This window comes from Notamacropus eugenii, chromosome 4 (assembly GCF_028372415.1).
Source record: "Notamacropus eugenii isolate mMacEug1 chromosome 4, mMacEug1.pri_v2, whole genome shotgun sequence".
NCBI classification, from domain to species: Eukaryota; Metazoa; Chordata; class Mammalia; order Diprotodontia; family Macropodidae; genus Notamacropus; species Notamacropus eugenii.
The window spans coordinates 298,489,851-298,517,328 of NC_092875.1; the positions used below are offsets into that span (position 1 = coordinate 298,489,851).

The 27,478-nt window shown below is 36.5% G+C and overlaps 1 protein-coding gene across 7 annotated transcripts in view; it reads left to right on the forward strand.

Moving 5' to 3' along the window:
• Positions 1–27,478, forward strand: part of ZFHX4 (zinc finger homeobox 4) — a 228,077-nt gene that overhangs the window by 31,120 nt on the left and 169,479 nt on the right. The gene's annotated exons all lie outside the window — the stretch shown is intronic.

The window sequence follows — 27,478 nt, forward strand, 5'->3', positions numbered from 1 at the left end:
TAACAGTACTAAAATCATACTTCTTAGTCATGGTACATGGAACTTGAAGAATTTGTTCAAGAGAACTATTTCATGTCCAATTATGTGTGTTTCTTTAGTACCAATTGGATCCTTAGCTTCCCAAGATAAAATGACTTTTCCATATAATTTCATAGATGATAGGGTTGGTATGGTTTCTTCCTTTCTTTTTTATTTAATAGCAACTTTGTTAGATAGGTATTTATTGACTGAGAGCAAGATGGGGGTGGGGATTGGAAGGGAAGAATCCATGTTCTGAGTCGGGAAGACATCATCTTTTGGCATAGGAGCCTGTTGACAAATATAATTTATCAAAACATAACTGTTCTCCTCCGTGTTCACAGTAACACAGAGTAAACATACTCTCACAGAGCATTATTAGAAAGGGTTCAAAAGTAAACATTGTCATCGTTTCATATGCCTCTGTCCCAAGCTAGTCATGCTTTTTTTTTTTTTTTTTTTTTTTTTGCAGACGTTAAAGGGTGTGGTGTCAATAAGTACGTTCAGATTTATGGCAAATATATTTTTGTCTTTACTGGAAAAGTCTATGCAGATGTGATGAATATGTGCTAGTGATGAACACCATTTATTACGCAACTTGTCATGACTTTTTCCAAACCCTAATTACTGGGTAATTTATTCTCTACAGTGTGTTTACTGGATTGCCTTGATTGTCTTGGTTCATATACAAATGTAACACATCCATTTCCATGATGAACAACTTTGTAACTTATTAAAAACTTCTTTTGTCTAGAGGATATTAAAATTCAGGAAATATTGCAAACCATTAGTCATTGTAACAAGCTCTAAATATGATTACAAAATCCATTTTGCTAGTGTTATCTATTGATTTATACTAGAAATCAGTGATAACTAAACTATCAGGAGTAAGCTACTGATTACAGCACCCATGCTTTTTCAAATCATGTTTTTTAAATGAGCAATAGAGGGGACAAACTGTGGATTTCTACCTTGGCTACTAACATTCTTAATTTTGTTGGTTTAGTTCTATTTATAAAGCCAGTTGTTTTTTTCCCCAGTTGAAAGTTTTATTAGATTGGTAGAAAATACTGTGCATGATAGTATGGACCTATGTCTGAATTTAAATTTTCTTTTCTTTGATATCCGTGTGTTACAGATCAGAAATGAACATGTTAGACTTGCCTTAGAGTATTTGAGGGAAGAAGGCCTCAGCATAAGATGGAAGTTTTCTAAGCTTATGATATTAAAAAACAAAATACAAAGGAGGAATTGTATTACGCTTCAGTGATTTTGGTTATTTGATGGAAGTTTGATTGTAAATGTCTTTCTATTGCTAATTCAAAGTATTAAAACTTTCAGAATACCTAGGAGAAGAAAAATATTAATTTTGTATAAATAATAGCTCTAGGCCCTGGGAGTCATATAGAATATTCATGAACTGTGTTTACACTCAAGTAGCTAGCTCCTCTAACAATTAAGTTAACATGCTTGGCATATAAGATGGAAATGTGTAAAAGTTTCCATGTTATTAATGTCATATGGAAGTATGAAGAATGGCAAAATGGTGATGTTTCTTTTTTCTTAAAATGTTTTTTGAAGGTGTCTTACTTGGATAGAATAATCTGGAATGTCAAAGTTGGAAGGAAACTCAGAGATCAGGCTAGTCCAACCTCCTCATTTTAGAGAGGAGTGAATAGTTGCTTACAGTCGCTGACCATTCTTTGTGGAAGTTGCCTTCATAATTTTCACTGCAGGGACAGTTTGCTTTGTCTTTGAATGTTTATCAGCTCATGAAGGGCTATAGAGGATGGCTGCTTGCAAGTATGGATTTCAAAGTTATTAGTTATTATTATCAGAGCTTGTCAGGTGGAAAATAACTGAATACTTTTAGGTAAATTTTTTTTTCCAATATTGGAAAGTGAAAAGAAAAGATAGTCCAGCATTATTCATTTTATTATGATTTTAAAAGAAAAATCTAACTTTCTTATTACTGTATCATTCAAGTACACCTCCTAGTATGGCAATGCCAGTGGGGTTAGGAGGGGGGAGGGAACAGTCTTCCTTTCAATGAACACAGATTCAGTTGTGGTTTTTTTAGGGGGAAGAAACCCTTTGTATTCAGACTGTTAGAACTTGATATTAGAAAATTAAGCCACGATCTTTTATAGTAACCAGCAAGAAGTATTTAATAACTATTAGTAAAGGGAGGGGTGGAGAGATACTCCATAGCAACCAAGTGCATTTCCATTTATCTGGAAGAAAAGTTGCAGTTTTCCAAGTTTAGAAAGCTTCGGTGTTAGCAATGGTGCTGTACATATCTTTATAACTGCCCCTCTGCACCTACATTGCATACATCCCTACAGCTCTACCTACCTACGCCATTTTAAGCATGCCATTTTCCACTGTAATTTGTTCTCCTTTTGAATGATGGTAGTTGTGTGTGGTAGCCAGATATGAAGTCATTGTCAAGCAAATCAAGGGCAATAGAAACAGCAAGCTTAGTTGCCTTGTGCCCAAAAATGTAATTGGTTGATAAGTAATATTAATTTTAATTGGGAAAACCTGGACAATAACAAGAAAAATAATAATTGGTAAGAGAGAATATGGAGAAAATATTAAAATTAGACTCATAGTAGTTTCTGATTTGATTATCTATAATTACTTTAGAGTTTAGGTGCTGAATTCACAGAGGTATTCACATATTAGATTAGTTAATTAGTTAAATTTTAAAGAAAAAAAATGAGAATCGGTATTTACCAAAGGCAAATACTGAGCTATCAATAAACTTCTCTTACTTTTTCTCTTATTGACAACATATTGATTTAGAACACTAAAAAGACTATAATTTGTCAGTTCAATTTGAATAGATCACTTTTCCTGTTCTCCAACTAGAGTGGTACTGCCTAAAAGAAGTGTGTGACCTAATTCTAGTTTAAAGAAGTTAAAGGTTAAAGGTTAGTCCTAAAGCATCATCTGCCTAGCTGCTTAACTTTAAAATGATCAGTTTAATGAAAATCTGTTTTACAGATGGTGTTTTAATGTCTTTGGCAGGATTTAGGCAGCTTAAACATTAGACGCATGCTAGTAAAAATTATTTCTTTATTTGACCAGAAAAACACCTTTTCTTTTATGTTTAAGGTAAAAGGCATGTGGGACATGGTATTTTGGCAAAGGACCCAGAGGCAGAAAGTGTTGATGATCTTTCCATATGGGCTCAAAAACAGAATACCTTTATGTCTGTTGCTAACGATGACAGAAAAAAGAAAAAAAACCCAAGCATAGCTGTATTCAGATTTTGGCAATAATATTTTTACTTTGAATTAACTTATTTATATTTTTAAAAGGGAAGGCAATGTTGGTCAAAACATTCCTTAAGGAAAAAAAAAACTTTCATTTCATTTTAGAACTTTCTGATGTACAAAGCATTATATATTTTTCTAAATTAAAATGATAACACCACCTAAGTCAGCTTTCCTCTGGTAAAGTTAATATGAAACAAAGTTGAATCATGAAATAAAACTTGTATGAAAGGAATTTAGAGTCACTTTAATTTCAATTTCAACTTTTTCATGAATATGTTTAAAATAAAGTTGTTAAGTTCCAAGTACAGAAATACAGTCTGTTTCATTAGCAAATCTATTTTATATTTAGGAATTTCTTAAGCCTTTATTTAATGCATGAGTGTTTTCAGCTTAACAGTTTTCTCAACTTGGTTGCTGCATTCATCCAGTGGCAAACATAAGCATGTTGATATCATGTCTGTTAATTTTCCCATTGTTGTTTTCCCTATAGTCCGTGGTAGAGTGACCTTCATGTATCTAGCACCCAAATACTTGATTAATGAATAAATCAATAAGTAAAAATGGTTTCCCACAAAACAAATCTTCCATTTTTATAATAACAATTACGTGTTCTAAATATCACAGATCATCCCAAATATTTCCAAAGAGCCCCCCAAAAAATGCACAATTCTTAACTAAAAGAACAAAGGAGACTTTTGCAGTATTTTACATGTTGGATTTAGAGTCCAGCTTTCTGTTGGTTGGGGTCAAGAATTTTCATGGTCAGCTGGTGAGTCTTTCTTTCTATGGAGGAAATGCAAATGCCATGCAGCACCTGTTCTTCAGAACTACTAAAGTACTAAAAAATGCTGTTTTTTTTAAAGTGAGGTGTTCACTGATTTCCTTCTTCAAAATCAAAAGCTTAATTACAGTACTGTGCCCTCTTACATTCCTCCTCCTTTTTTTTCCATTTTCGAGAAGTGAAGCAGACTAGTCTGTCTGGATTCCATAATGCTGTTTGCATATTTGTATTTTAAATCAACTGGGAACAGGGAATGTCTCTATCATGAGCAAAGAAGCCCAAGTGTGATTTAATCCTTAGGTAACTTTATAGTGAAACATTCCCCCAAGGAACATTTTTGGGGTTTTCTCATTATCCATGTTATGGATGAAAGAACTAGGGTTAAGAACTAGAAATCAAGGACCAAGAGAGAATAAGAGGAGGTATATTGGAGAAAGAATGTGAGAAAGGAAATCAAAGTGGAACAATTAGCTCCAACCACCTTATTTGCTTTTTCTAAAATGAAACAATGATAACCTGATCAGTTTGGAATTAACAGGGAGTCACAAGTCTTTTCATTTCAGTAGGCTTATGTCTAACTTTGTAATTCAAAATCAAACATGCCAGATATGTGCCATTCCATTTATTGAACTGTCATTGTCCCAGTCTGATGGCAAAAGAGGTCAAGGGATTGTGTGGCACATATTTACATAAAAATCATTGTGCAGAAGGAAATTGGAATATGTCTGTGCATCGAAGAAACCAAAAACGTTTCACTTCATCTTACTGCAGTCATTTGTTTGGATGAAGAAAGCTGTTTTCAGAGATAAACAAAAGTTATTCTCTGCTGCTAAACATTAACCTAACTATGGAAATTATTGCCATTTTTATTAGTTTCAGATTTATGTTCATTTCAAGGTTGAAATGTAGTGTGAAATTTAATTCCAGCATCTGATTTTTTTTAAAAAAGAAATTGTAATTCAAATTATTTATTGTATTATAATGTCCACAGATAAGAAGAATGTTGAAATATTTTGTATCATAGGACAATTATGTATAGGCCTAATACTTACACATAAGTATACAGATCAAATAGATGTTTATCTAATAGCAATTTATAAATTATTGGTTTCTTTAAAAAAATCATAATATAATCTGTGAGCTGTGATCCTTTTTTTCTACTTCTAATTTTTTAAATGAAACATTTGCTTTATAGACTAAAACAGCTAATTCACTAGGTACTTTTTTTCAAATGACAAGAACTATGTTGCATTACGTGTTAGGGATGCTATTTATAATTTTCATTCATCCAACACACATTTATGCAGCACCTACCATATATGAGGCACTGTGCTAGGCACCTGAGACACAAAAACAAAAGCAATCCTTGACCTCAAGGAGTTTATATTATACCAGAAGGAAATAGCCTACATAAAAAATATAAGCAAAAACAAAATGTACAAAGTAATTGGGGAAGTTGGGGGTGGGGATGAGGGGAATGTTGAAAGGGCTTTTATAGGAGATGGCATTTGACTTCAGGCTTGAAGGAAGCTGGTCATCCTAATAGGTAAGAGGAGAGAAGGACGATCACACTTGTCATGGGAGACTGTATGTGTGAAGATTTGGAAATGAGAGAAAGATTTTGCTACAAGGAATAGCAATTAGACCAGTTTGGCTGAAGTATGTAAGTGTAGAAAGGTGAATATACCTGGAAAGGTTGACTGAATTGTGAAAGACTTTTTAAAGTTAAAGAATGAAGTGTGCATTAAGAGGCAAAGCCCCTGGAAATTCTGGCGCAGGGAAGGGAAATGGTCAGTCCTGTGCATTAAATTTACCTTTTGGTAACTGTGCAGAGGATGGAATAAAGTAGGGGAGATAATTGAGGGAGAAATACTAATTAGAAAGTTATTGCAGAAGTCCAAGTTAGAGATGATGAGGACCTAAATAGGGTGGTGACAATGTGAGTGGAGGAAGAATGGGTGAATGTGAGAGATGTTATGTAGGTAGAATTCACAAGACAGCACTGATTAAATTAGCACATGAGGTAGAATGAATAATCAAGAACTAAAAGGCTGAGAACTTGGGTGACTAGAAGGATGATGGTGACCTGTGTTGAAACAGGCAACTTAAGAAGTCTGGGAAGAGTCATCTTGTTGGCAGAGAACAATAAAGCACTTTGTTTTTAGAAGTGTGTCTTTACACACACATGTATGAGTTTTTACATATAAACATACATAAGATGAAGATTAAAGTTTACACTAGGCATCCGTAACCTACTCCACCCGGTCCACAGTGGCAATGAAATTATTTTTTGTGTGTGTCAAGATAATGGATTTAGCCTCATGTCAAATTGTAAAGCTAAGTGAAGCTGGTTAATGGACTACTACTCTCTCCGTGTCCTGTTGGCACTCTTTCATCTTCTCCCAAGGCATTCAGTGTTCTCATACTATTCGCTGGTATTAGAAAGGATTTTCTTCTATTATTATAGTTTCTGTTCCAGTCTTGGCCTCCTCAGATGTGTCAGGATCTTTTCTTTTCCTTCTCATTCCCCATTTCTTCAGTTAGGACATGTGATTAATGTAATCACACAGTAAAATGTGACTGACATAGTTTTACTAAATCTACCCTCTCTTTGGAGTTAATTTCTTCGATAAAATATGTACCAATCAACATTAATTTCTAATTTATAGGTTATTATGGGAAAAGAGCAATTCTCTTTATCTTTTTTCTCCCAACCTTCTTATCAAACAAACAAAAAGTAGAAAAAGCTTGGCATCTTCCTTTTTGGCTGCCAAATCTTGTCATTTCTTTTTCTACAGCATTTCTTGCCTGCTTGCTGTTCTCCCCACTCCTATAACCACCATTCTGTGTCAGGCCTTCATCACCTGGGCTAAGGGTCTTCAAACCTTTCTCCCCACTCTAATCAGTCCTCCACACAGTTACCAACATGATTCTCCTTCGTGTAGGTCTGACCTTGTTACTCAGTAAACTCCAGTGGCTCTCTATTCACTCTGAGATTCAATACTAGCTCCTTTCTTTGGCCCCTTCCTATCTCTACTTTCCTTAACATGTTGCCCCCCCCATGCACTGTATAGCGCAGCTCTCTTGGCCTATTTGCTGTTACTTACACATGACCTTCCATCTTCTGCCTGTGTCTTTACTCTGGTTTTCCCTCATGCCTACAATGCTCATGCTCTGACCCCAACCTCTGACTCTTAACAGCCCTGCCTTTCACACTTAGCTCACAAGCCACCTTCTACAGTAATACTTTCCAGATCCCCATAGCTTCTAGTGCATCCTCTCTAAAGTCACCCTTAATCTCTTTTGTGTTTATCTCATATGTATGGCTATATTTATATGTTGTCTCCCCCATTATGTGGGCTCCTTGAGGGCAGGGATTGTGTTTTTGCCTCATCTTGCATTGCGTTGTCTGGCATGTTGTTATCGCTCAGTCGCTCATTCATGTCCAACTCTTCACGTCCCCATGGACAATATCATGCCAGTACTGTCCATGGGTTTTCTTGGCAAATAAATGGTGCCAGAGTGGTCTGCTATTTCCTTCTCCATTGGATAAGGCAAACCAAGGTTAAGTAAGTTACCCAGGTCACCCAGCTAGTAAGTGTCTGAGGCTGGATTTAGACTCATATCTTCTTGATTCTAGGTCTAATGCTCTAGCCACTAAACCCTCTAGTTGCCTAGTACATAGTAAGTGCTTAATAAATGATTCTTGATTGTGACACATACTCCCCTGCCCCAACTTCCACACTCCATAGTTTAGATCACTTTATATCTTTGTTTAGGGGGTGTAACCTTTGTAAACCAGTTTGTCTACACACCTTCCTAAAGATGACATTTGGGGAACTGAGGCAAATATGCTGCCAAAAAATTATTATCTCAGTTCTCTGGTTTGTTAGTCCACTTTTAGTCAGGGGGAAGGAATGAATCACTTACTTCTCATTATTACAAATGAGTGCTGTGATGCTATGCAGTGATGCAATTCAGTCATATGTTAACCAGCCCCAACACTGATGAAAGGGTCTTGGCCCAGGGTGGAGTGAGGAGGAGCTGGTATGTGTAGAGCGACCACGAACCTGCTTCCATAACAGCTGGTTTCCCTCGACTCTACTCTACATGCTGCACATCAAGTTCCCTTTCAGGATGAACTCACACTCAAGCATAAGACAGAATGAAGCAGAGATTCAGAAGACTCATATTGTGGGAATTGTTGGTATAATTCAGGACAAAGTAAGGGAAAAGAGGTTTTATGAAGCAAAGTGAATGACTAGCCCCTAATTAAGGACAGACGAATAATCACCATTTCATGACCCTGTATACAAAACTAGGACATTGAGTTAGGGAGTGGCGGAGAGTCAGATGGGGAAGGAGGATTTTAGGGAAGTAGTATAGATTGGTAGCTATATAGCAGGGAGCAACTTTAGCCTGTTACCAGGAGGCTGCTGCAGGAGTTAGAGGAGTTAGAGGTCTCAAAGGTCTTCAGACAAAGGCGAGGTGTGGTATGGTGAAGATTTTTGTGTGTGTGTGTTGTAGTTTGGATGGCTGCTGAAGGTCCTCTTGACTCTGTAATTCTCTAATTATGTAAGCTATGAATTAACTTATCACCATTAATGGAGGGTAACAGGGACCACCTTCATGAAAGGTACTTGGAGAGTATTTTTATGAGTTCTCTAAGGAAAGACTTTCTGCGTCTCTTCCGTTATTGTAATTATGAGCCTAGGACTATTATTGGCAATTTGAAGGGGGTGAGACAATATTTTGTTAATGTTGGTTGAGTTCTTTACATCATATCTGACTCTTTGTGACTCCATTTTGGGGTTTTCTTGGCATACATGACCAAAAAAAGACATCTATAGGTTATCTTGGGCAGCTTAGATTGTGAGGTGGATAGAATGTTGACCTGGAGATAGGAAAACTCATCTTCCTGAGTTCAAATCTGGCCTCAGACACTTACTGGCTGCGTGACCCTTAGTAAGTCACTTAATCCTGTTTGCCTCAAACTCCTCATCTATAAAATGAGCTGGAGAAGGAAATGGCAAACCACTCCAGACCTTTGTCAGTTTAAAAACCTTAGCTATACGTAGGATAGGGATGATAGCCTAAGGGAGAAAAGGTACAAAAAGGAGATGACAGAATAATGGGAATGTATAGAGATAAAGAAAAAAACATGTTAATCCCTCAACACCCTTTCTTTACACCTCAATCTAGTTTACATAAATTCCTCTTTAATGTATTGCCCAGATTGCCTCCCAACTGTTATTCTTCCACACTAACTTCTCAAGCAGAATGTGGAGATAAATAACCTTCTGTCTTATAATATGATCCTTGGTGGCTTACTTCATGGGAAATAAGGGTGAAGAGGATCTTTATAGCTCTTCAAATATGGATAAAAATTGAGGTAGAGTGGAACCCAGGGTAGGAAGGCTCTCTTGGTGATATCAACTATGTATAAGTTAACCTCAATTTAGGGACAGGTTTTTCACCTTAAAAAGTTGGCTTGGCCTGTAATTATTAAAAGATGTATTGACCCAAAAGATTGAATTGGACCTTATCTGAACAGCCTTCCACATAGAAGTTTGGCCTTCAGAGTGAGTTAGTTATGTGATTTCAGGTACATTTGGAAACATCCCCATTAAAAATTTCATCTCCTTTGATGCTTGAAATCCTACAGCTTAAAAAATGATACATGGTTCTATATTAATGATAATCATCACCATCATCTTTTTCTCTGCTTTCTTAAAATGCAAAAACTCCAGGAAATGGTAATATCTTAAGTACCCAATATTTTCCTGTGGATGAGTTTCTAAGATTTATTTCCTTTGGTAACAGTGAAGAATTTGGTAGCATTGGGTACCTGAGGAAGAGATAAAAGGAATAGGAAAAGACAAAGAAAGCAGAAGTTGAAAGAATCAGAAACACATTTTGTCATCTTTACAATTTTGCCAGAGGTAGGCAACACATAAATATGAGATACTTCGGAAGTTAAAGTAAAGTTTTTATAACAGCAAGTTATCATTTATATGTATTTAAAAACTCTATACATACGGTCTAATTTATGAAATAGTCTAAAGGAAAGAAAAGTTTTCGAAAGCATCCCAAAGACTGTGAGTTCCTTGAGAGTGGAGTAGTATCCATAGCACATAGCACAGTTCCTGGTACAAAAGAGGTGCTTGTTGACTTGACTTAGACCCTGAAAGCAGACTGCGTAATGAAAAGAAAATCTGTTAGTGACTTATCTACACAAATACATTTGTATACTTTCAAGTCCTACTATTCTAACTTGTCAAAAATGAAAATCACATTCTATGATTGAAATATGTTTATCATCCCAGCTTTGTTTCATCCACATATTTGATATATATTCCATCTCTAACTTTAATTTTATCTATTGACATATTGATATGTGTTCTATATACACATGTGTGTATATGTATGCATATATACATGTGTGTGTCTAGTCATATATTATATATACATATATATATGATTTTACACTTGTCTCTTGAATTTCTGCTGTTCTAGTCTGTGAAAAACATTTTGTATCCTCATCATTATTATATGTATATATGTATATGTAGTATTATGTATATCTCTCTATATAATATGTATGTAAAATATACAATATCCTTATTATATATTGTGTGATCCAATATGTTAACTATCTTCCCGGTTTGGGGCCATCTACCCATTTAATATGCATTTCAGTTATACTTTCACCTATTAAATAAACAAACAATAATCACTGAATGAAACAAGAGCAGGGACAAAGGGAAAAGTCCTTTGGCACTCTGTAATAGTTCTACCTGTTTAAAATTGATGCCTATCATTCAGGTTCAGTAATGAACCTTTTTTTCAGTTTGCCTCATTATACTATCATCTACACCATATACTTTCATTTTGCCTCCAGACTGTCAAATGTTTTTTCTGAAATCCACATATTTAATCCAAGAGCAACAAATATTTGAGTATTTCATGTGAATAAAACATAGATATCTATGCCTATATATCTATCTATATATTTATACATATACATCTACATTTGTGTGTGTGTGTATAGACTTGTCTAAATAATTCTCCTGATAGACTGGGCTAAAACTTCTAAAACAACAACAAAATGAGATTAATCCAGTAGGATTAATCTACGTAAGCCTACGTTATTTTATGATATTGCTTCTCTTTCAAAATTCTCACACACCATGCACAACTTTTATTTTTCCAATGTGTATATTTGATAAGGAATTGAAGTGAAGTTCACTGACCCCTAATTTGAAGTCTACCTTCTTTGCTTTTTGGAAAACAGGAGTATTTGCTAATCTGTGCCCTTATTTAAAAAAAAAAAACCAAAACCTATTCTTGGAAATTTTTCAAAAATTACATTTAAAATTTTTTCATTTTTTTGAGATGCAGTTTTTCTGGACTTAGTGGCTTAAACTCTTAATGGAGTAACTAGATGCTCTCATTAGCTCATGCATCTTGAATCTCGGTTCCTCATTAAACATTTCTGTTCCATTTTTCTCAATCTGAAGATGACTCTTGGTAGAGAACACAGAAGCAAAATAGGAGTAAAGTAATTTTACCTTCACTTCATCATCCATGATCTCTGTTTTATCTACCTAGAGTAGTCACAATCTCAGCCCCCTTTTTGAATCTTCCTTTTATTCCAAATAGACTTTTAGCTCCCAAAGGCTAATTTGGGTTGTCCTAAATTCTTAGTCTTATCTCATTCTGGATTCTTTTATTTCTGATATTACTCTTGCAGAACCATGCTATTCTTTTTTATTCATCCTCAGTTATCTACCTTTATTACTGTCTATGGGATCTAAACAATCATCAGATCAAGTTGGCTCTAGAAGGATGGTGTGTGCTGAAGGATAAAATTCTGACAATGTGAGAACAATTAGATCAATTAGGAAGAAAAGGATGAGCTGTACATGTTTCAAAGAATAGTACAAACATAGATTTAGAGATAGAAATGACTTCAGGTGTTATGTAATCCAACCTCATCACTTTACAGATGAGGAAACCAAGGCTCAGGGATGTTATGTAACTTGCCCAAAGTCATATATATATATATATGGCTAATGAGTAGCCAAATCAAGATTTCAATCTATATCTTTTGACTCCAGATCTCATGATCTTTCCAATGTCCCATACTGAAGTTCTCACCAAACAACATGTGTGAGACTTCTGTGTATAAATATATACCTATAATGGACATACAGATTATATAGATTTCCACAGCCTTCAATTTTATTTGTTGTTGTTCTATTTAAATTGTTATTGTCATTGTGTACATTGTTTTCCTGGTTCTGATTACTTCACTTTTTTATATCAGTTCAGATTTTTTGATGCTTTTCTTTATTCATCATATCCAATATTTCTTATAGCACAGTAATATTCCATTATATTCACATATCACAATTTGTTTAGCCATTCATTCCCTAATTGATGGGCATGGACTTTGTTTCTAATTCTTTGATACCACAAAATGTGGTTTCACATCTATGTGATAGACTATGAAGACTTTAGTATTATGACAACTTTCTTTCTTCCTTTTTGAATATTGATCTCCTTGAGAGGGAGGTAAATGCCTATCAATGGAATTTCTGGGTCATAAAGTATGCACATTTGAGTCACTTTTTTAGCATAGTTCAAAATTGCTTTCCAGAACTGTTGGACCAAGTCATAGCTCCAACAATACCAACAATACTGCCTTTCTACACACCCTCCAACATTGACTGTTCCCATTTTTTGTCATCTTTGCCAGTTTTACGGGTGTGTTGCTTCATCCTCAGAGTTGCTTTGATTCATATTTCTTTCATTATTAGTGATTTGGAACAGTCTCCCTTATGGTTTGTAGTTTACACTTCTTTATTTGGAAACCGTTCATAGCCTTTGATCACTTACCCATTGGGGAATAGCTTTTGGTCTTATATATTGGCATTAATTCGCTGCATATATTATATAATGGATGTTAAGTAAAGATGAAAAAGATATTTTCATATATGTAATACTATATGTGTAATATAAGAATGATATTATATGACATATAATGCACAATTATATATTATTTAAGAATCCCTCCTTCACTTTTACTTCATATCCATTCTTGTTACTGTTTTAGCAATTCTTTCTATATCAATTTTTCAAACAAACACTCATTTATTTCTTCCAAAATAATTATTTCTCATTTCTCATTTCATCTCCCTTTGTTGACTGAACATTCTAGAACTTTGACCACTCCAGTCATTTCAAGGTCTGTTATCATTCTTTTATTTTTTTTTCTGTACTCTCGCTACTCAATGCTTTTCAATATCTCTGTATTCAGTTGTATATATTGTATTTTTTCATACTTGTGATTACATATAATTTGCATTTCCTGTTTGACCTTCAGATTGTCCAGATTCTTGAGTGCAGATCCTAGTACTGTCTCTTAACCTTCCTTTCAAATTATTTTCACCCACTAACGTTGAGGGCTCAGTCAATGGTATTTGCTTGTGTCTAAGTATATACGGCATGGAATGAGGGGAAGACATAAAAGATGTTCAGGCAATATTTTTAATGTATACTAACTACAACTCTGGGTAATTCTAGACAGAGTATACTTCCGGGCCAGCATTATAAGATTTGGCAACTTAAAGTGATCACATTTGCATTGTTGTAAGTCTTCATTTCATTTTTTACACAAGGAGAAATTATTAGTATATGGTGACAAAAGAAATAAAAACAAGACCAAACTGGAAAAAAAAAATAGTGCAATTTAGATCACATCTACATCAAACAAATATATTTGGCAATCCTTTTTCTGCCACTTCTAGTGCTTGTTGATATCACTTCAGCTGACTGAACATGAGTTAAAACTGTTTTTCTCTCAGCATATTTGTAAGAACAGACTTAATTTTGCTGTTTTCTTTTTTTTTCTTTAATCTAGACCACAGATTTCATTGGTGTGGGGAACTGTCAGAGTAAAAATCTTTTCCCACTTATGCAAATCAGAAACTCTTTTTCAATAATTTATAGTTTTTGAGAGTTGTCTAGAGATGCAGAGAGGTTAGGTTACTTACTCGCAGTCATATACCCAGCATGTCTCAGGGGCAGGCCATGACACTGTGTCTTCATGACTCTGAGGCTGGTTTCTCTATCTACTATTCCAGAATCTGTCCTTTGCAATTCTAACATTACTAATGATATAAATATTTTAAACAACCAGATTAGTAAGTTTAAAACATGTAAGAATATATTAGTAACCAGAGTTTGGGATGAATTTCAAAAACCCTAAAATGTTTCCAATTTTTATATCCATGAAAATTAACCCTGCATTATATCCTTAGCATCTCAAAGAAAAGAGGGTAGAACTAAAGAAAGTCAGAAAAAAAAACTGATGAAAATTAAAATAATATACTCTTTTTTTCACTGGTAATATTAAAATGACATTTGTAATATATCTATTCAGAAAAATGTGAACAAAAAAGGTTCAAACTTCAATTATCTGGAGTCTTTTTGCCTAGATCCTGAAGATGGTTTTACTGAAACTTATTATTTTCATTATTTGTCTGAAAATATTTTTACAATGAAGGAAAATTTAAAATGCACTTAATTAAATATTATGGGCCAGTTATTCATACACAATTAATTTGATTTCAGGTATATTTCTGAAATCCTTTCCTGCTGGGCATGAGCAAGTATCCTGAGTCCCTAGGGAGGAAAAGCTTTAAAGATCCTGCACAAACCTTTAATAAGCACTAAAATCAGTTCACAAGATTCACGTCATTAGTAAAAGTATAGGGAACTGGAAAGGATTTCGTTAAGAAAAAAAAATCACTTAAAAATGCCTGAATTCATTGGTTGATATAGCACTCAGAACTTGAGATGTACTTGCTTCAGCTGATATATTTTTCTCTAAAACATTTTAAAAGACTTAAAAACAGACTGCTTTTTTAAAATCAAAATAACTATTTTAGGTGGATTAGTGTTCTTTTATTTTCCTTGATTTGTAAAATAGTAACAGAGAAATTACAAGAAGGTTAGACTTACTGGTACATCTACCATTCAGAGATTTAAGGAAAAGAAATAAACCCTTACTTGTAAAACTAAATCAATATTGGCAAGTGTGGATAATACTGTGCAAATCTGGGGGCCAAATCAGAATTGATTCTTAAAAACAATCTCTTTAAGCTTCTTGTCATGTGATCTTTCTATAATGATACATTACCTCTTCCTATAGGCATTCTTCAGACTAGTTTAGATTTACTAAGATGCCACATTTAGTGATGCTACAGTTTCCAAAAGAAGTGAAAATGTTCAACTCACAACCCTAATTGTCACCTCTTGCTCTCAGTTGTAAAGAGAAAAAAACCAAGATTTTCTTTCTCTATACTTTATGTTTACCTAGTCGTTGTTTGTCCTTCATTCTGGAAGAGGACCATGACATGCAAGAGAATTAGATTTAAGTGAGAGAAGACTGCGCAAAGTCGCTAGCCTCACTTTCTCCTCTTGAGCCATTGGAGCCCAGTGGCAAAATATAGATCAGGATGACTAAATGAATGAAAGTGTGAGGCCTTAACCCTTTTAAGCTGTCTTTAACAGACTTCAGTTTATCTGAGGCAAAGCCTATTCAGAGTTTAAGGCTAGGTAAGAAATGAGTCAGCCTCTTGTATCTAGTCCAAAAGAAAAAATCAGTTTGGGAGGGGAAGACTTTTGGAGTTTCTGACCGAAGCAGAAAAAAATGCTATTTATATTCACTCTGAGTCAATCAGGGCCCAAAGAATAACCAAGTGGGGCTTGACCTGTGACCTGTTGTTGGCCAATCAATGAGAGCCAGAGTGATCTGGGTTTAAGGCATGGATCTTAAGAGAAAAATGTATCTTGTAAACCCCAAGATATCTTGCAAGGTTACAGTAACCAAAATTTATATTCCTTTGGGAAGAGTAGCTACAGGATATAAGAGAGGAAGGAAGGAAGGAAGGAAGGAAGGAAGGAAGGAAGGAAGGAAGGAAGGAAGGAAGGAAGGAAGGAAGGAAGGCTCAATGGATAGATAACGAGCCCAGAAGTCAAGAGTTCAAATCTGTTCAAATCTGGCCTCAGACACTTACTAGTTATATGACTCTGAGCAAGTCACAATTGCCTCCATACACAAAAAAGATTTACCTAGACAGAGTAGCTCAAGGTACTAAGTGTTATAGGACTTTTAATACTTTCTATTAACCAAATTAGAGCATTGTTTGCCCATCTAGGGAACTGTCACTCTTTCTGCTATTTGAGATGAAGTCGAGAATGTTGAAACTCTGCCTCACTTACTGAAAGATTTATGGTCTTTTCCTTTACCCAGAATACCAATACTGTCTCCCAGATTGCATACAGTTTACAACATTATAGTATAAAGTATATTTTTAGAATGAAAAAGACAAAAGAAAAACTTGAGAATGATGAGCCAAGAAGTGCTAAAGAGCTATATCCATCCCCATAACTATAGTTCTGAAATAAGTGTCTTCTTTTCACAGGTAGTTCTAGGAACTTGTTCCCAACTATTCTCTTCCTGTCTGCGATTCTTTGCACACTACTCTGTGGTTCTCAGCAAGTACTGCTGAACTGCACTCTCTAATTCTATGCCTAGAACTCAGGCATTCTTCTATTCTATCAAGTAATATAGACATCTTTTGCCGGACAAGGGGGAAAAATCCCTTTGCTTAGCTAAAGAGTGTTGTCTTTGGATGTGACCATTACAGTTAAGGTTAGGGGAGGAAGGAAGCAGTCCTGGAGGTTCTGAAGATAAAACTTCCTGGCAATGCATCATACTGCAATCAGTCAGCTATCACTTCAGTACCTACTGTGTGCTGAACACTGTGCTAGGTGCTGGGGGTACAATGACAAAAGTGAGACATCTCTTTCCCCAAGAAACTTGTGACTCTAAAGGGTCACTAATCACTGGGAGATTCAAGAGAGGTCTCCTTATGTAGGAGGCTCTTGAAATGAGACTTGAAATAAGCCCAAAGTTCGAAAGGCTGAAGTCAGACTGTCACCTGTGGAGCAGCAAGTAAACCAATTTGACTGGAATGTAGACTAATATATATTCAGCTTAGAAAGATAGGCTAGAATATGATAGAGCTAGAATATGAAAGACTTTAAATGCCAAATATGGGAGTTTTTCATTTTATCCTAAAGGCAATAGGAAATCATCCAAAGATCCTAGGTCTGGAAGTAATATGGTTAGTTTTGTGTGCACTAGGAATCTAGTCAATTTGACAACTACATTAAGGATGGATTGAAAAGGGGAAAGACTAGATGAAGGGAGACTGCCTTTGATGTTAATTGCAGTAGGTCAGAAGGTGATAAGGAATTAGAAGAGGATGATTGTGGCATGGGTACAGAGAAGGGGATAAATGGGAGATATGTTGAGGATGTCAAATTTGCAAGTCTTGGCAACTGATTAGATATGTGACAGTACAGAGATGATTATGACCACTTCTAGATTTTGAACTTGGGTGTCTGTAAGAAGGGTGCTGCCTGCTCCAGATAAAAAAAAAAAAAGGCCTAGCACCTAATCATTCTTGACATTATTCTCTTTTCTGCCCCTGCTCTGATAAGGTAGTGCCCGTGCTTGCCCTAGGGGGGTAGGTCTTTAACTTCAAGAGAATCCTCACCAGCTCTAGGTTAAGACTCAGTGAATATAAATGTGGATGTCCTTTCCTCCTCTAACACCTGGGAAGAGTTTCTTGAACCCTAAAGAATATGCTTCATCACCAAGAGCAGATCAAAATCCCTTTAATTAGCTATCTTCAGCACTTTGGTGGAATTATTCAAACCATACAACGCTTCAGCCAAGTTAGTTAACTAGGTAAACCTAAGGGAGGGACTGCTAGAAGTCATAAGACATCTATGTTTCCGGGTGGACAGCATTTCCCCAAGTCACTCAAAGGGAGAGCCTGAAAGTAAAAAGGTTCTAATAATTCTTTATACTGTACTTCTTTGTGGAGAGAATAAATGGGCCAGGGTTCTTGAGACAAGATTTAGGCAAGAGAAGTTAGGAGTTTCTTGCTATCTAGAAGGACTTTTTTTTTTTTTTTTTGGTGTAGTAATGAAAAGAAAATCTAAATGTCTTAACTATCTTTGGTAGTCTGCACTAGTTGCTAGGAGGTTAAATAGCCTGAACACCTCATCCTTGGCAGTTTCAGTATAATCCTATTATATTTAAATGATTATCAGTTCTCTTTGAAATTCTTATTATCCAGGGACCTGCAGATAGCTATTCAGCCTTCCTGGATGGATAGGATGAGACTAAAGGAAGAACTGTCTGGGTTTCTGTTGTCAGAACATTATCAAGGTCTAATTCTATCCCCCTATCTATTTTTAGTAGGAAAAAAAGGCAAGAGTGGGGGGAGTTCTTCAAATAAGCATGATAATCTTCCCACTTCCTCATGCCAAAGGACTTTCTCAAGCTACATTTTTGATTCCGAATCCCAGTGAATGTTTGATTGACTGTCTGGTATATCACGTGTGTATATGAACTACTGATGAACTTCATCTGCCATATAGTATAGTTTGACAGAAGACAAGGTGATCAGGTATTAATTTTCACTTTAAAAAATCTTCTTAATGAATTACAGCTCAGGGTTACTTATCATAGACTCAGGGATTGAAGGGACTTTAAAGATCATTTAGCCCAAATCCTCTCATTTAAAAGCTGAGAAAACTGAGGCCCAGAGGTGAGAAGTAACCAAGCCAAGGTCACAGTAAGTAGCATGGGTGAAACTCAAATCCTAACTGTCTGATTATACTAAGCACTTTACCCACCACACTGTGCTTTGCACTCATTCATCCAGTCCAGTACAGGAGATGAAGGAGAGAAAAGGCACAAAGATTAAAACAGGGGAGACTCTTGGTTCAAGTTGACTAGTCTCAGTGATAGCAGCCATCTACAGCTTTCACCTCCCTTAAAAAGAGATGTGATAAGAAGATCAGTGGTTAGGAGTTTCCCTTTATAAGGACCTTGAGAACATGTCACATTAGAATAGACTAAAGATGCTCAGCCTGGAGAATAGATTTGGGGAACACATGCAAGCTCTCTCAAAGTATTTGAAGAGTGAATAGGGTAATTGAGGATTTGACTTATTTTTCTTGGTTCCAGAATGAAAAACTAGAAACAATGATTAGAAGCTGTAGAGAGGCAAATTTAAGCTATATCTAAATTGAGTACTGTACCTAGAGGCTATTTCCCAACCCAGGATTGCACTGGCAGAGTCCCCAGAGGACAGTTAATTGTATACTACCCTCCTTAGGGTTCTGGAGGTAATCCTGAGGGGTTGGGAGGGTTTCTAGTACCACTGCTCATGAACTGCATCCAATATGTTCCTTATTGATTACCAGCAATCCAGATTCAATTAATTTTTACAAAGGGATATTTATTTTTAGCTAAAAACATCATTTCAAAAAGGCTGGGACATACTCTCCCAGTACAGAGTCCAGAGGAAAGTGGACTCAGATTTACAGAGCACATATGTTAAGGGAATAACTCTCAAAGTCTCTATTTTTGGAAGTAATTTTCATCTTTGCAGAGTCTTCACAAAGTCTGCTTGAGCTATTCATAGCTCTCTGCTGGGCTTTGAGAATTGGTTCCCCTGTCGAGTCTTAAAGTTTAGCCTTTCCTTCTTAGTCCTCCGTTCCTAAGTCAGAGGTTTCCATCAACCACTGACGTTCTAGGAACCCTGCTACTAAAGCTTATGGGGAATCCAAATCTTCCAGTCTTTTGAAATTCACAAGGTTTTCTCCTGATCAAGGGAGCATTGGGTAGGAAACAGAAACCTTTCCCCCAAAGTGATTTCCTTCTGAGAGGCTTGGTGCCTACCAGTGGCTGGTCTATTATTTGGATCCTCTATTTCCAATTATGGGGCTTTATCCAAAGCCCCATAAGGAGTAACTTGATTCTTTTCAACCAACCACCTGTTTGACTTCATCTGCTTTCATTCAATGATCTAAGTGCTTTATTCCTCCCAAATTGATTAAAGACTTGTTTGTACCTTTTATTGACTGGTTGGTTCAATGGATGTGTCTAGGAATTATTCACACTTAGTTTACACCTTTGATTGGTTGAGTCTGTAACCAGATCAAATAGACATTCTCACCTGACAAAGATATAAGGTTGGAAAACATCTTGTTCGTTATATTAATTGAGATTGAAGAGTATGAGATACTCTTCTTACATAAGGGAAAACTTCAAGTAATTAGCACTATCCAAAAGTGGAATGAGCTGCCTTTCAGACTAGAAGGTTTCTCCTTCCTGGAAGTCTTTAAGTAATAGCTTGATGACAACTTATTAGCTGGAGAGAGGATTTTTCCTTAGTTCAAGTCAAATCAACAAGAATTTATTAATTCCCTACCATGCGCCAGGTGCTATTCTAAGCAAACTAGTTCTCTATCATCTCTTCCAATTTGGAAATTCTGTAGTTCTAGGATCATTCCATTCCAGCAACTGCTTTAACACAAACCTTAGACCTATGCTTCATGATGGCAAAAAATATAGTCATTCTAGACAGTTTGTCACTCTGCTCATGAGTCTCTTTCAGAATCTGGGAGCTTTTACAGAATTCCCAAGGAAAAAGAAGCTCGGTATAGTTCAAAGAGAGCCTATAATAAGGTGTCAGATGATGGAAGTTGGAGTCGCAGATCTACCACTAACTTCCAGGATGAGCTTGACTTTCCCGCTCTTTCCCACTCTTGGCCACAGTTTCTCTGCCTATAAAATCATCAGAAACCTCCACTGAGTATTTGGAATTTGTACCTCGGTTTAGAGTTAGATTTTGGTTTGAATTCTAACTTTGCTACTAGTGTTTGACAAAGTCTGCGATATTCTTCTTGTACTAAAGATGTAGAAGTGGAAGTTAGATGACAGTATAGTTATAGGGAATTGTTTGAATGAATTGACTCAAAGTGTAATAATCATTAATGGCTAGATGTGAGTGGGAAAGGAGGTCTCTACTGGAGTTCTCCAGGGATTTGTCCTGGAAATGTGGTATATAACGTTGTCGTCTATCATTTTGATACAGACATTAGGAATGTTAGTCAAATGTGCACATGACATAACCTGGGAGGGAAAGGCAATGAAGGACATGAAGTCAAATTGACTAAGATGAAATTTAATATGGATAAATGTCAGTTTCTAAACTTGCTTTCAAAAATTAACTTCACAATTACAAGATGTAGGAGATGTGACTAGACAGCAATTCATTCATCAGCAAATCTACAAGCATCTACTTATGTGTCAGGCACCATGATAGTCACTGAAGATAGAAGTCCAAAGAATGAAACCATTTCTATTTGTAAAGAGCTTATAATCTAATGAAGAAGACAGAAAGTACAAACATAAGTATTATTCATGTGGGGGAAAAGTGGAGATATTAGTACAGTCCCAGTTCTACATTAAGTCCAAAATGTAATATCATTGCAAATGAATTTGAGGTTACAGTAAGAGAAGCAAAATGCCCAGAACATGATATGTGATATTTTACTTGTCTTATTCTTGTTCAGGCAGTATCTGTTGGGTTTGGTTCAGTTCTGGGCACCCCCTTTTTAAGAAGGCAATGATAGTCACAGGGATGGGGAACCTGCAGCCTCAAGGCCACATGTGGTCCTCTAGGTCCTCAAGTTTGGACTGAATCCAAACTTCACAAAACAAATCCCCTTAATAAAATGATTTGTTCTGTAAAACTTGAACTCAGTCAAAAGGCTGCATTCAAGGACCTAAAAGACCATATATAGCCTTGAGGCCATAGGTTCCCCATCCCTGGGGCCTGGAGTATGTATAATAATGGAAAACTTCTAGAGCATGCTATCCTCATGTGTGCTATCATATGGAAGGGGAATTAGATTTGATCTATTGGGCCCCAGAAAGGGTCCCAGTAGCAGTGGGTGGAAAAGAAAGTAATATAGATTCCAACTTAAGATATGGAAAGTCTTCTGAAAGTACAAGGATGACCATGTTACTCCTCTGTTCAGTGGACTCTTTCTCCTTATTACCTCTAAGGTCGAATGTCAGCTCCTTTTTTGGAAATTTAAAGTAATTCGCAACCTGGCCCCAATCTACCTTTCCAACCTCATTACACGTTACTTCTCTTCATGAACATGGTGGTCCAGACAAATTTGAATTTCTTCTTGAGCCTCATCCATAATACACCCTCTCCTATCTCTGTACCTTCTCACTGACTGTCCTTCCTGGCTGGAAATTACTCCTTCTTCACGTCTGCCTCTTATAATCTCTAATTTCTTTCAAGGTTCAATTTAAGTGCCAATTTCTAAGTGAAATCTTTAATATTCTCCCTAGCTGCTAGTACCTTTCCCCCCAAATCATATTTTCTCTTTTTCCATCTGTTTAGTGTACTGATATATAGCAATGCAAGTTATTTCTCCTGGCTCCATTGAAAGCTCTTAGAGGGTAGGAACAGTTTCTTCTTTCACCTCTGTGACTCCAGGGTTGAGGATAGTGACAAGCACCTACTAAGAACTCAGTAAATGCTTGTTGAATGATAAACGGATTGATAATCAGAGCAATACAAAAGTGGGATGGACTTCTATGGAAACAGTAAATTCTGTTTTACTTGAAGCTATTAAGCGAAGGTCACTTATGGACTTGTTCAGTATGTTGTATAGCAGATTCTCATTCAGGTACAGGTTGGACTAGATGGCCTGAGAAGTCTGTCTCTAAAAGGCCAGTTCTATGATACCTCTGCAAACTTCTCTGGGTCTCATTTTCCTTTTTTACAAAATAAATCCAAAGGGCATAAAAAATTGTTTTTGCATTGTCTTATATATTATTATACTCTTATGGATTAAAAAAAATGATATTTGGGGAGGAAAAGACACTGTTTGAAGAGTATGTAGATCTATTTCTAGGCTCCTTTCTGTTTAACCAGAAAAAAAATTTAGTCCTGACATTAGAGAAGGACATTGGGTCAGAGTTCCAGGGTTCCATCCTAGGCTGTTTCTCCTACCCCAAAATATTGCCCACTAAGGTTCTGAAATTTTGCCAGTGAAGTTTCATTTCTTTAGGTTAAAAAACTGTGGTTACTTGGATTCATCTATTGAAATGCAAATATCTTTTAGAGAGATAATATGTTTTTATCACCTTGTTGGGGATTCATTTATCTGATTTTTCAAATATGACAGCCAGCTTGGAATAGTACAGAGAAGAAATGATAATGTAGTGCAGGATAAGGGATAGGTCTGGTGCTTAAGGTACTTACTTCATGGAACTGGCAGAATGAGTCCAGAGTCCAGAGTGAGTTATAGGAGACCAGGGTGCAGACTGAGGATATAGGGCAGTTGTAGGAAGGAAAAGTAAGGAAAAGGAGAGAAAAAGGAGATAGGAAGGAGACAAAGACATGTTTCACCTCATTCAAAACTTTGCTTAGGGTCATCCCCAGTCTTTAGTATCTGTGTTCTGGCTATATGGCTTCCAGTAGAAGGGTGAGTTGTTCAATGTAAATTCTTTCATTCGTTAGTGTTATTTTTTTAATTTATTCAATATTTCTTAAGTACCTACCTTTTGAAAGTAGTATCCCTGAATTTATCATAGAGTTCCCCTTGTCACCACCATGCTACAATTCTTTCTCAGACTTTGTATGCTTTCAGATTATGTGTTCTGTATAGCCAGTGGATTACCTCAGGGCAGATGTGTAATGGGATAGAAGCACATGCCATTCCGATGTGTACTGGACACCCAACCACATGTTTATATTGATAACCTGCTACCTACAATTCTCGAGGAAGAATATGGTGTAGTGGAGAGAACACTGAACTTGGAGCCTGAAGAGCTAGGTTAAAATCTCAGCTGTGGTACATACTCCCTGTGTTTCCCTTGGACAATTGATTTTCCCTATTGTTGCCTCAGTTTCTTCAGCTGTTAAATGACAGGACTAAACTAGATGATGTCTAAGGCCCATTCTAATATAGTGATGAGAGTGTTGCATTTGGAGTCAAGAAAATCTGAGTTCAAATCCTGTTTCAAAGTCAGTTAACCTCTTGGGGCTTCATTTTCTGCAAAATAAGGGGGTTAGAAGAGAGAACCTTAAAGGTGCATTCTAACTCAAAAACTATGATCCCACAAAATCTCTAAGAAACAGATCGGATACTTCTCAACACTCTCTGAGCTTCTCATAGGAAAATGTTGTCTAAATCTAAAGTGTTATAAATGGTTTACACTAACTATTAAATTCCAAAATTTAAATGAAAGAGTTAAGCCAAGTACTATAAATACTGCTGTTATTTATTTGAGTGGTCTTAGTCTCATTCATATTAGCAGTAAATGGACAGATCATTATTTTACTCTATTTTTTCCCTTTTTAATTTAGGAGAGTGTTGGGAACCAGGGCTTGCCCTGGTATGTGAAGTGGGCAGTTTGTCTTTGGTGTCTACCATGCTATGTGACATCCCCTTGCTACACTCCCTTTCCAGTGGTTCATAGGATAGGATTATCATCTCATCAAAAATATTCTCTCAGAAAAAGACCTGATATTAAACAAATGATGATGTGAATTTATGTCAGAGTATAAACTTCATCTCTAATAGTATACTGAAATTTAAAAAAAAATTTTTTATCCCCCCCCATTTTTTTAAAGAAAGCACACCTATGTTTCATTTTGTTTTGGAAAGCAGGATTCTCTTCCTGAGGCCCTTAAAAATCCCTATACAATGAACTTCAGCGATTTAGAGAATATCCTCTTTGAAACCCAGTCTGGAACCCAGAAGCAGTCTAATAAATGAATAAGCTCCCCAGCAATAAAACTCATAAGCCTCAACTATAATCAAGGAGCTGTGATTATCCAGTTCACTCAAGAAAGTAAAGGGAGTGCTACATTTGACTAGTCATGGCTATCAATAACCAGGCTGTTGTTTTCACAAAAGTTAAGGAACATGGGAGAAGCAGCACCAGAGAGAAGGATGAAAGAAAAGAAATAAGCATTTATTATGCACTTAATATATGCCAGGCACTGTTCTAAATAGAGAACAAATACATGCAATAAAGACAGTCTACCCTCAAGGAGCTTACGTTCTAATGAAGGAAGACATAGAAAAGAAACTAAAAGAAAATCAGGGAAAAAGGGGTGGTAACTGTGATTAGAGGCAGCAGCAGTTAAAGTGAGCAGCAGGTGATCTGATACCTGAGAACAAAGTGACAGCGAAATCAGAAAGGTGGCATAGTGCAGCAGAACCAGTAAAGCCTTTGCCATCGGAGGACCTCTGTCGCTTCCTCTGTGGTCTTAGGCCAGCCATGTTGTCTCTCTGTACCTCAGTGTCATCATGTGTAGATGAGGTGGTTGTTCTAAATACAACCTCTAAGGTCCCATACAGCTCTAAACAGATGATCCTGTGAAACTGAAGGCAGAACAGCTTTGTTATTTGAACAATTCAAAAGCAAACCAATATCTCAATAACCCTGGAAGATGTAGGACTAAGACAATTTTGGATAAGCAGAGAGCATGGTCACTTCAAAAGCATGTAAAGGCTTAACATATTTCTACTCTGTATGTACCTGAGGGTCAGTAAGGGGAGAGGCTGCAAATAGCTCTCTCTCTCTCTCAGTTCTTTGAAGTCATAGAACTATCTCCACTGTGAAAATTGCCATATGCACCTTAGTGAGTGAAAACCTAAAGCTTACTATGGGAGAATATTGCCTGTATGGTGGTGTGTGTACACAAGCAATATGGAAGAGCTAGGTGAATTGTAGTACCTTCAAACACTATAAATGTGAGCTACTATTATCCATCGAGTGGTGCAGAGCCTAACCTCCCTCTAGGGAGAGACAAAGGGTAGAAGTAGAAAATGGTTAGGCCAACATCAAAAGAAAAAAAATAGACATATACCTGACTTGAAAGCGTGGCTGAACATAAGAAAATACTGATCGATTGGTACCGTATCAGTTCATCTACCTTGCATGATGTCAGAAAGTTCAGCTATTGAAACTATTTGCAGAATCTGAGTCATGTTAACCTGTGGAGTGGTGTCAGAGATGTTCCTCCCCAAACTACAGCAGCATGGCCATATTCAGTAAAGAAATCTGGGGGCATCCCTTATGTCTGACCCAGTTTCCATGGAAAAGATAAAAAGATGTTGATTTATTTTGTTTTGTTCTTTCTTTTTTCTCTTTTTTTAGCAGATACAGAACTAAGCTGATTTTTTTTTTGGATGAGGGGTCTTGTTTCAAGTTGGGGCATGAATCAATGAGTGAATGAATGAATGAAAAGCATCTGTTAGCACTTACTATGTACCAAACATTGTGCTATGTGCCAGGGACACAGATATAAATGTGAGAGATAAGAAACTTACATTCTAAGAGGAGACAAACATAGAGGTGTAGTGAGAGAGAAGAGAATTTAGGTCTGAGGCAAGGATAGTGAGTGAAACCATCAGGCAATCCATTCACCTGCTCTTTTCAGAGGAAATAGTCATGTTCCCATGATTACAATTCTTTGAGGAAGAAGTGGGAAGGTAGAGGAAGGGGGGAAATGGTTAGATGAAGAAGAAGCCACATGATCACAAAGAGTGTGGAGCTGAGTTGCTTTCCTCCTGCCAGAGCTGCTCTTCAGAGGTCCAGTTTGGTGGGTACAAAGGAAGCAAGAGGCAGGATGGAAAATGGTTGGTGAAAACCAGAGGATGGGATCTTGGGAAAACCAAGTGGCTTAGTTCCTGCTAGGCATGGCCTCTGAGATGGGACATTAAGAGGCTGGGGTAGCTGATGAAAAGACAGCAAACCAAGATGCTGCAGAGTCCTTGTGTGACATTTTCAGATATGTCATTTCTCTGAATAAATTTGTAAATCTAATGAAACTGTTCTGCTCTGGTAAAACTTGTCAGCTACAGCCTTAGCAGATACTTGAATCAGTTCTTTGCTAGATTGTGTAATAGGAAATACCCTAACTGGAGTTAGAAAATCTGGGTTCAAATCCACTTCCTTTGACATTTATTACTCGTATGACCTTAGGCAAGTCATTTATTTTTCATAGGCCTTGTTTTTATCTATAAAATGAGGGAATTGAACTAGAAAGATGCTCTCTAAGGTGCATTCCAGCTTTCGCTATGTAGTCCAATGGCTTAAGTGAAACCAGTTGACTGTTTTTATAAATGCTAATGATGTAGGCTTTCATAAAGTAAAATTCTCAATGACTGGAATATTCCATTACCCTCTAGCTTACAACATATCCCTCAAAACAAACTAGATGAAGGGTGAAATACACAAGGATTTTCTTCCCCCTGACCGATTCTATCTTCTTTTTTGTACCCCCAGTGAAGTATCATTTCAGAATTATAGGCATACCTGAGAGTAAGAATGCTTTGAGGAAATTAGGCTACTGTCTGGAAATGGTTTGACTATCTTCTTACTCCCAAGGTATTATCATTCAAATGGATTTCTGTG